This window comes from Takifugu flavidus, chromosome 14, assembly GCF_003711565.1.
Source record: "Takifugu flavidus isolate HTHZ2018 chromosome 14, ASM371156v2, whole genome shotgun sequence".
Taxonomy (NCBI): Eukaryota; Metazoa; Chordata; class Actinopteri; order Tetraodontiformes; family Tetraodontidae; genus Takifugu; species Takifugu flavidus.
In genome coordinates, this window is record NC_079533.1 from 6,510,472 (window position 1) to 6,519,165 (window position 8,694).

The 8,694-nt window shown below is 54.2% G+C and overlaps 1 protein-coding gene across 2 annotated transcripts in view; it reads right to left on the bottom strand.

The window, feature by feature from the left end:
• LOC130537378 (protocadherin-16-like) overlaps positions 1-8,105 on the bottom strand; it is a 57,033-nt gene extending 48,928 nt beyond the window's left edge. The window contains exon 1 of one of the 2 annotated variants that reach the window (XM_057054170.1): positions 8,087-8,105. The gene's annotated coding sequence lies outside the window, so the exon portion shown is untranslated. Of the gene's footprint in view, positions 1-4,911; positions 5,263-8,086 lie in introns of those variants that run through there. The other variant, XM_057054169.1, reaches the window with a different exon arrangement.
• Between the last annotated feature and the right edge of the window lie 589 nt (positions 8,106-8,694).

Sequence of the window (8,694 nt, forward strand, 5' to 3'; positions counted from 1 at the left end):
GTACTGGCGGGTTCTTTTGGGTTCCGCCGATAAGTGTGTGCACGTGTTTGGTTTGTGCTGTTTTCCAGAGGATAAAGAACAAGAAACGGAAAATATGCGGAGGAATTTAACTAATGAGACACCAAGGAGAAAACATCCCAGAGCAGAGACCCTCCCAAAAAAATGACGTCCCCGAAGTGGCGAGCAGCCGCCCCCCCATCACGGCACGTTTAATACCCCACACGGGCACCCTGTGGAGTCCAAGCGCCCCTCTGTTACCCCACCAGAGCCTCGACGTCCTCTCCTTTGGGCTCCGCCAGGGGTGCGTCCCCCCAATTAAGCCCAGCGGTCCAGAGACTGGAAGCAGTTAAACATCAGGAAATCTTCTTATCAGTGAATGTGGAAGACATTAGCATGCGCGAGCTAGCTGATGGCTGCACATGGTTAAACACGCAGCAAACACGAGCGCGCTTGATTACAGCGCGCGCACATATTTGGTGAGTAATGTTTGTAATCCCGAGCCACCTCGTGTTACATATTCAAAGTGTTCCGGCAATAAATTAGCTGTCTAAGGAGAGAGGAATGTCGCGCCTCGGATTCAGAAGGACACTAGGCAAACAACGGCGTTGGCTAATGAATGAACGGGGGAAGAAAACCCACCCAGCTGAGCCACAACAGGCCCAGGAAAAGGGAAACCGAAGATCCATTTTGTAATTTAAACATGTGCTGGTGAAGCCGTAAACACGCTCGCACGCTCCGCTCCCGGCCAATGGGAGGAGGGACGCAGCAGCACCGGCGTGTTATTGTTCCACCAAACACATTAGCATTAATCAACGCGCCCCATGTTTGGTTGAAAGGTCCTTTCCAGAGGGCGGAAGGAGGTCGGGAGCTTCCTGTGAGAAATGGCCTCACTTGACCGGTCCAGACCGGGAATCTGGCTCCTCGCTAGCTTAACTCGTGGTGACTAGCCTTGTTTCTTACGAAATTCTCCACCGACTCCTGGATCAGCGGCACGCCGGCAGCTGTCCCGTGCGTGGGAATGCCTGTGGATCGGGTTACTCTTTTCCATTTTACGTGGTAAGCCCGGGAATTAGGCCCGTCTGTTGTTTTAATTGGCTTTGCAAAAAATATCTCAACCATTAGCGTCGATATGAAAACAGGGAGCGAAACCGTGGATTCGCCGGTTTCAAACCCTCTCCAAAGGAATCCCTTAGGCGCGTATCACGTTCTCTCATCTCGGAGCTCGGAGCAGCTCGGATCATCGCCCCGGCCTCATTAAAAGCACATGAGGTTCTGCTTCTGTTGGGTCTCAGACGCTTCTCCCAGCTCAGTTCCCAGGTTTTGCTCACACTTCCCAAAAACGTGACGCTCAGTTTCTCCAGAAACTTCCAGAGATGTTTGTGCCAGCAACTATTGGGAATAATACCTCATGAAAACGTGTCGTTTGGTGGGTTCTGTTGTATTTGGTGGGAGGGGCTTATTTCCGGACTGTGGTCGCCCACCCCGGGCTGGAGGTCTCCATGTGGCACCAGGATCCTGAGCCGTTCCAGCTCTAATCCCAGGGTTACGGTTATAGGAAGCTCCATATTGGAATATTCCCTCCAATAATCAATGATTAAAGCTTTGATTTTGGATACCTGAGAGATTCCGGAACCTTTGCCGGATCGTTCCTCACGATGACGCCACTGAATTTCTGGATTCTAATGGCAGCAGGCTGTGCAACCGTCGCTGCCATGGCAACCAACATCCCCGAGGAGGCGAAGATAATGAAATGTGGAGCAATCAGCAATCGGGACTCCTTATCAATGGGAATCATCATTTCTGAATGTGCCAGTGAAACTATTATTGGCTGGATGCTCCAAACGGAGGTTTTCCAGGAATCTGCCTCACACACGTCGCCGCCGTTTAAAAACCCTGTTAGGACTGAGATGGTGGTCTGGGTGGGGGGGGGGACGGGGGGTCCTAGTCTGGGGGGGACTGGTCTGGGGGGGGGGGACTGGTCTGAGGGGGTACTGGTCTGAGGGGGGTGGGTATTGGTCTGAGTGGGGATACTGGTCTGGGGGGGTACTGGTCTGGGGGGGGGTCCTAGTCTTGGGGGGGGACTGGTCTGGGGGGGGTACTGGTCTGGGGGGTGGGGACTGGTCTGAGGGGGGTGTACTGGTCTGAGGAGGGTGTACTGGTCTGAGGGTGGGTACTGGTCTGAGGGGGGTGTACTGGTCTGGGGGGGACTGGTCTGAGGGGGGGTACTGGTCTGAGGGGGTACTGGTCTGAGGGGGGGGACTGGTCTGAGGGGGGTGTACTGGTCTGGGGGCAGGTACTGGTCTGAGAGGGGTGTACTGGTCTGGGGGGGACTGGTCTGAGGGGGGTGTACTGGTCTGGGGGCAGGTACTGGTCTGAGAGGGGTGTACTGGTCTGGGGGGGACTGGTCTGAGGGGGGTATTGGTCTGAGGGGGTACTGGTCTGAGGGGGGGACTGGTCTGAGTGGGGTGTACTGGTCTGAGAGGGGTGTACTGGTCTGAGGGGGGGACTGGTCTGAGTGGGGTGTACTGGTCTGAGGGGGGGACTGGTCTGAGTGGGGTGTACTGGTCTGAGGGGGGTGTACTGGTCTGAGAGGGGTGTACTGGTCTGAGGGGGGGACTGGTCTGAGTGGGGTGTACTGGTCTGAGGGGGGTGTACTGGTCTGAGTGGGGTGTACTGGTCTGAGGGGGGTGTACTGGTCTGAGTGGGGTGTACTGGTCTGAGGGGGGTGTACTGGTCTGAGGGGGGGACTGGTCTGAGTGGGTGTAACTGGTCTGTGAGGGGGTGTACTGGTCTGAGGCGGGTGTACTGGTCTGAGAGTGGGTGTACTGGTCTGAGGGGAGGGGGACTGGTCTGAGGGTGGGATAATGGTCTGAGGGGGATACTGGTCTGAGGGGGGGCTACTGGTCTGAGTGGGGTGTACTGGTCTGAGGGGGGGGCTACTGGTCTTAGGGGGGTGTACTGGACTGAGGGCTGGTGTACTGGTCTGGGGGGGTACTGGTCTGGGGGGGGGTACTGGTCTAAGGGGGTGTACTGGTCTGGGGGGGTTACTGGTCTGGGGGGTGGGTGTACTGGTCTAAGGGGGTGTACTGGTCTAAGGGGGTGTACTGGTCTGGGGGGGTACTGGTCTGGGGGGGGGGGGCTGGTCTGGGGGGGTACTGTAAATAAAAACAGCAACACCTACCCACAACATCCGGCTGGAAGATGGAGGGAAAATGTTTCCGTTGGTTTGTGTCACCGAGGAAGAGGAAACTGTCTTTTCTTATGTTGCAGTTGACCTCAGCTGTCATCACACGTCAGGTGGATGATGTTTTTATCTGTGTGTGTGTGTGTGTGTGTGTGTGTGTGTGTGTTGTGTGTGTGTGTGTGTGTGTGTGTGTGTGTGTGTGAGACAGAGACAGAGGAAGAGAGAAAATCTGACATCCCTTTGAATAAGAAAACGGCACAAACTGGAATCTTTCTGGAGGACGTGTCGGGGCTCAGAAGGACCGAGAGTCATGTGACTGTGGGGGGGGGGGGGGGCACAATTTGGTGAGAGCAGATTAAAAGATTTTGAGGGAAATGTGCTGCTCCAGAGGGAGAGAAAATGGTGGGTAAGTTTTAAGACGTCGTCTCTTATTCCTCAAATCCTCAGTGACATAAGGAGCGGCGATGTCGGAACCAGGACGTGTCCCGGAGAGCCGGAGCCCCCACGTGGGTGCCGTTCAGTCACCGACCCAAACAGATGTCCGGCAGATGCTGACCCCTCCCCTCCAATCCCATCACATCTCTCATTAGCCCAAACCCATCAAAGCTCCAGCTAAACGCCGTTGCTTTGACTTTGCTAGCGTGCGTGGAGCCTGGGGGCGGAGCTGCGGCCACGGCGTTCCGGCCCGACTCAGCTCCTCGGACCTGCGGTCTTCGGCTCCGGCTCCTGGTAATCAGCTGATGTGCGTAAACACGTGACAGCAGTTGGCGTTCGAAGCCTCGCGGGTCAAACCCGACGGCTCGCCCGGGCGCCGCTGACCCGGAGCACGTGTCGGGGATGGTGTCATAATTCCACCGTCCGTATCCCCCGACAACACAAAAACAAGCAGCTGGTGCCAGCGGACACCAGATATGCCTGGAACAACGATTGTGGCGAGCCGCTTAAATGCGCCTCTGGGCTTTTATTTTTAGTTTTTTGGCCGCGTGTGCACAGAGGTGGTTTCTATAAATACAGTTCCTATTGTAAAAATGTTGCCAGGATCTATTTTCTGGCTGTCGGAGGGTTATTTTATTTATTTTCTGCAGGCAGAATGGATTCCACGCTCTTTCTTGTCTGCTGGGATAGTCCCTCTGATCTGGCACTGGGTTTATGACTACACAGAGGAGAAGAATGCTATTATCAGCGGAGCAGGCCCCACTGGAGCTAATGGTGTTAGTGCCTTGCTCAGAGGCACAAGATTAAAAAAGAAAGAAATAGAAAAATGTGCTGGTGATCTCCCACAATCCTGCTTGAAATCCTGCATCAGGAACTTTGAATCCTCATGGAATCCAAAGGAACAAACGGCTTAGAGTTTAATAAATTAAGGGGGGGGGGGGGGGGGGTGTAAACCGGGCTAGGCTAATGATTAGCATCTGTTGTAAAGGGACACTCGTTTTTCATTTCACAGTCTGAACTGGCTCAGCTGTGAATGCTGATCAATAATCAATATGCCGCATCACCGAAATCTATTCATCTTGCGTAGCCCCCCCCCCCCCCCCCCCCTTCACACACGCACACACACACGCACACACCAGCTCATGCATGCAAGGTGCAGATGCAGGGACCCCCCCCCCCCCCCGGCCGTCTCCCACCCATCTGGAGCTGGTTTCTTCTGCCACCTCCTCCAGAGGCGATCAGCCGCACCAGGGACCGGGACCGGCGGATGAGAATAAAGGCGGCTCACTTACGTGCATGTGAGCCGCTGCGCGTGGCTGGATGCGCTCTGGAAACCCGCCCTTCCAAAAAGTGATTAGTATGCAAACGGTTTCCCAGCGCACCTCCCGAACGGTCGGAAATCCACCGGGTCCTGGATGAAGCCGGGCTGGACGGTGGCTTTGGCTCTTACATAGTATCCACAGGAAAACTAGTTCAAAAAATAAAAAAAAGCCAAACCGTAATCTGAAACAAATCCGCAGGTTTTTCTAATCCGGGGCTCCGCAGAACGGCTCCTCTTTGCTGCTCGCGCGTGCGTCAGGTGAGAGGATCAGCTGGGAATCTCTTCAGCTCCTCCGCTGTCTGCAAATGGGAAGGAGCCGCCTGGAACTGCTCCTCTCTCTCCTCCCTGTCTCGCTCTCTCCTCTCTCTCCCTCTAACCTCTCCTCTCTCCTCTCTCTCCCTCCTCTCTCTCCACTCTATCTCTCTCTCTCCCTCTCTCTCTCTGCCTCTACCTCTCTACCTCTCTCCTCTCTCTCCTCTCTCTCTCTGCCTCTACCTCTCTACCTCTCTCTCTCTCTCTCTCTCTCCCTCTACCTCTCTCTCCTCTCTCTCCTTTCTCTCTCTCCCTCTCTCCTCTCTCCCTCTCCCCTCTCCTCTCTCTCTATCTCTCTCTCTCCCTCTCCCTCCTCTCTCTCCTCTCTCTCTCTCTCCCTCTCCCTCTCTCTCTCTCTCTCTCTATGTCTCTCTCCCTCTCTCTCTCCGAGCATCCAGTCTCTGCCGCTACGTGCGCGCTGCTGAGACGGAGTCGCTTCACGGCAGCGACACCTCACCAACTGGAAGGCGACTCCTGCGCCACGGGGACGCCCCCCTCCCCCCTCCCCCCGACTCTCCACCCCCGACTCCCCCCCCCCCCCCCCCCTCTCTCTCTCTCTGACTCGGACCGCTAATTTATTCGGCCGAAGCGGCACAAAGAGAGCGCGGCGCCGGGGAGGGAGGCAGCAGCTGGGAGCAGCCTTCGGTGCCCTCCAGCTCCGCTCGACTGAGACAAAGGAGCGCGAATGGCTGCGTAAAATCAATTTGTCTAAATTCCATTTCCCGTTTTGTGCGTAAAGATATTGGAATAAGGCGACACTCTGCCAACGCTTTGGTGGAAGTTGGATCCGGAGATGTCCCCTACTTGCAGGTTTAATCTCGTTGTGCTTTAAAATGGTCATTTGGAGCTTTTCCACACCCTGACACCTCAAAATCCATATTTAAAACCTCAAAATCCATATTTAAAATAACAACAATAAAGCTGGAAAAGGTCTGGGTCCCTCAAAAGTGAGGCTGAATCGACTCACCGCCCCCTGGTGGTCGACTGCAGTAAATCGCTACACACCTCCTCACCTGGACCAGGTGACGTCAGGACACAGCTGGCGGGTCTCTTTGGACCAAAACACAATATTTTAAGCTTTTAATCACACTGATGTTTGTGAAAAACAGGTTAGTTTGAACCATTTTACACAATAAAATGAGCTCCACCCACCATGGGCAGCCACACTGGTGGGACACACACACACACACACACACACACACACTCACACACACACACACACACACACACACTCCCTGCTAGCGTCAGCAGGACAGGAGTCATTCGTCACACCAGTTTTAGCCTCCACCTGCATCACTTGAGCAGGATGAGGACGTGCACGTGCACGTCAGGTTACACGTTCACCAGCGCGTCGGCACATTCGGGCCAAAACAAGCAGAGCGGGATGATGAAGCGGCGGCGAGGACTGCGAGCGACGGCGTTTACGTGGAACGCCACAGCGGCAGAGACGCATTAGGCGGATGATCGGGCTCCGATTGGAGGCCTGCAAATAGAACGGCTCTAGTTCCCGAGGAGAAAAGAGGCTTTTTGATCCGTGCGGAGCCGAAACGAGCAGCAGAGCGAGGCTGCCACTCGCCTCTCGCCGTTCCTTCAGTCCTTTTGGAATTTTAAGAACCTTGACCTTTGACCCTTACCACAGGGATGCAGGATATTCATTTGGTGGCATTTTTGGTTCCTCCACCGTGGAGAATGAGGGATTCATGCTGCCTACGCTACAACGGACTGACGAACACAACACGTGCACGTTTGACACGTTTAACGAAACAAGCTTGTGAGATTTATTGGCTCCCGTCCCCGTCTGTAACCGCAGCTTCCTCAGATAACCTCCGTCTGCAGCTCAAACCTCACATATCAGGAATTTATGGTCTGTCTGGCCTCACATGCGTCCTGTTGGCTCTGTTCATTAATTCACAGAGCTGTAAATTCAGCAGAGATCCTAATTATGTCTGAAACATGTGACCTCACCTTACGTTTGGGGCTTCGTTTAACGATCTTGTCTGGTGTGTGTGATGAGCCCAGAGCCGCTGATGCAGCATTCGTCACGTGACCACTCAGATGGCGGCTGCACGGCGCTGCTCGCTGGCCCACTCTCTCCTCCCGTCTTAAGTAAACACTCCCGATTGCCTCCAGATTCGTGACGCCAAACTGGGCCGCTTGCATGTGCAGCCGCGTGAAACTTGGTTTGAGGTCCCATCGATCTTAAACAAGCTGTAACATCACATCCCTCGTCCTCCCAGCGCAGCGTCAGGGAACGATGTCTGGAATAACTGGCGCGTCCCAGCTCTGCCCCCGTCCTGCAAACAGGCCTAATGTGTCTTTTTCCGCCTTTAACTTTATTTCGGCTGTTCGCACCTCGTCTGTCTGGATGAATCCATTTCCTGACTCTCACAAGTCTGTGCCTACCACTTTATTCTTATTCAGTCACCATGAATACGACCAGGTGGCTGTCCAGGCTTTATCTGAGCCACCTTTCCTGTGTGGCAGGATGGGATGAGGTCACAGCCGCGCTCCGTGCCAGGAGAGGAAAGACCGGTGGCCTCATCAGACCCCCGTTTCCCGAAATATCACATGTCAAAAAAAAGGTTTCCTTCAAAGGCACCAGTGCTAGCGCTCCTGCGTGGCCGGTTTTTCTGCCCTCTCCCTGTCCTATGAGCTCTGTGCGGTCGTATCTTGGAGGTTGTTCTCAGGGAGCCTTTTATAACTCCGAGGCCGCAACGCTTCTGTGCACCCACCCAACATTCTGATGACTTTGGCTCTTCTTGAAAAGCTGCTGTTCTCTGCATTTCTGCTAGCATAGCTACAGCAGAGCACAGCTCCAGAGGACTGGGACTCACCATGGTGCTGGGGCAGATTTCTTCGGCCAATCAGAGTAAAAATCTTGTTTTTTCCACTCTGCTGGGTGTTGGCGTCCCATTTCCTGCTGGATTTGTGTGGTTTCCTTCAGTCCATTTTAGCCTTTCTGAGGCTTTTTACGTGCTCATTGTCTGTTCATGGACACAAGAGAGTCGGGATTATTAGAGCACAGGACCAACCGACAGGATGAGAAACAATGTTACGCCGCAGAAGTTCACAGAATGAGGCAGCGCGTGTTTTTTCTGCGTCGAAATGGAAATTATGCACGGAAAAAGTGACGAGAGTGATGATGTCATGAGGAGTACTTTCCAAAAAAATCCATCCCTTAGTCCTCTTTTCACTCAGCAAACATTTTTTGCTAATTCCGAGCTGCAAATTTCGGGCTTATCTTGCGTTACATCACCTTTTGAACGTGCTGCTTAATGTGAAGGACGGGCTAAAAGCCGTCTTCCAGGAGGTCAGATGCTCGGCCTCGCCCGCTGGCCGGCGTCCACTTGGCAGGCCTCACCTGCGCGGGGCCGAGCAGAATTATCTCCTCGTGTGGAGCTCGTACGTCTTCTCTTATCGGGGAGCGATCTTGGAGAGTGAA